This window comes from Galeopterus variegatus, unplaced genomic scaffold (assembly GCF_000696425.1).
Source record: "Galeopterus variegatus unplaced genomic scaffold, G_variegatus-3.0.2 Scaffold6797, whole genome shotgun sequence".
NCBI classification, from domain to species: domain Eukaryota; kingdom Metazoa; phylum Chordata; class Mammalia; order Dermoptera; family Cynocephalidae; genus Galeopterus; species Galeopterus variegatus.
The window spans coordinates 153,714-155,028 of record NW_007732908.1 but is presented as its reverse complement, the minus strand read 5'-3'; the positions used below and the strand labels follow the sequence as shown (position 1 = coordinate 155,028).

At 46.0% G+C, this 1,315-nt stretch overlaps 1 long non-coding RNA gene across 1 annotated transcript; it reads right to left on the bottom strand.

Annotated features, from left to right (window-relative positions):
* Positions 1–119: 119 nt before the first annotated feature.
* LOC103606718 lies at positions 120–1,096 on the bottom strand. The gene is made up of 2 exons (XR_551910.1): positions 994–1,096; positions 120–343 (listed from the first exon to the last, which is right to left on the bottom strand). It is a non-coding gene; the product is annotated as an uncharacterized LOC103606718 (long non-coding RNA).
* Positions 1,097–1,315: the final 219 nt, after the last annotated feature.

Sequence of the window (1,315 nt, the reverse complement as noted above, 5' to 3'; positions counted from 1 at the left end):
TATCCATGCATTCTGACCACTCTTGGCCTTTGTATTTATATAAATATGAGTCATTCTTTCCACCCACCAGATGTCATCAATTTGCCGTGTTCTATGTAAGTAAACAAAGAGCACTCAGATGAGAACAGGCAGAGGCTGTTTATTCAGAGGTGGCTACAGCAAGGGAGTCAGCCACCATCGCTTGTGTGTTGCCGCAGATTCAAAGGCAGGCGAAGGAGTGGGAAAGTTTGATGGTGGAAGAAAGGGAATGCTTCAGGTGTGCCCTGGTTGGATGCCGCTGGCATGGCAGCTGGGAATCCTGTGATGGGTTAGGGAGGGCATGTTTGGCTTTCTTTGGTTCATCCTAAGTTGGAAGTGGAGACCAAAGAAAATCAATTGTTAATCAAGTCCTGGTTGTTTGGGGCCAATTGTTACAGAGGTTATTGTTTGGCTTCCTGAATTGTTTGCTAGAAATAGCAGTCTGACCACCTGCGAGTCTGACTTATACAAAATAGCCTGGCTTCGTGGACTGGTTACTGTAAGTAATGGGTTGGTTTTCTGGGCTGGTTGCTGCAGACTGTGGGTCAGAGTTCTACTGTTTTGGTCAAAGGAAACTTATTCCATTTTCTTAACAAGTAATTGGCAGAAATTTGTAATTATGCAACATTCTTCAAAGAGTAGAGTCTCAAGTGAATTGTTACATTCAACGTTGGCCCTGTGCTGTGTGTCCTTGCTTGCGGGTATGAACTGGACAATAGGCTTTGACTTAAGAGGCACCTGTGATACAACAATGAAATCTAGAGTTGGAGATAGTCTTTCTGAATTGTGTAATGTCAATGTAGATAATGTTAGAAAACACATTTACCAGAATCCCTTCCCTTTCTGCTTCCACATTTGAACTTACCAATAGCTCACTTGCATGAGATTTAGAGGGGAGAAATGAAGAGGTCGTTACTGTTGTTAAGGTCCCAATAAACGGGAGGTGGTTGGGGGGCTGGCCTGTAGGGCACTTACCTCCAACTCCTTAATGTAAGTTGAAGTCCTCAAGGCCTCCCCACCGATGGATGATGGGGGCTAGAAGAGATGAGAGCACACATGGAGATGCTCTGCCCATCAATGGCTAAGCCCTCTGCTGTCCTTTTTTCCTAACCAGGACCAGGCCCTCCTCCTGTAGCCCCTCTGTGCCCCCTTCTCAAGGTCTCACTTCTCCCTCATCCCTCCCCCCCCAAGCAGCTCTTATCCTGCACTTTTTTTTTTTTTTTTTTTTGGTGGTGGCCAGTACAGGGATTGAGCCCTGGGCCTTGGTGTTATCAACATCGTCCTGTGCTTTCCTGCA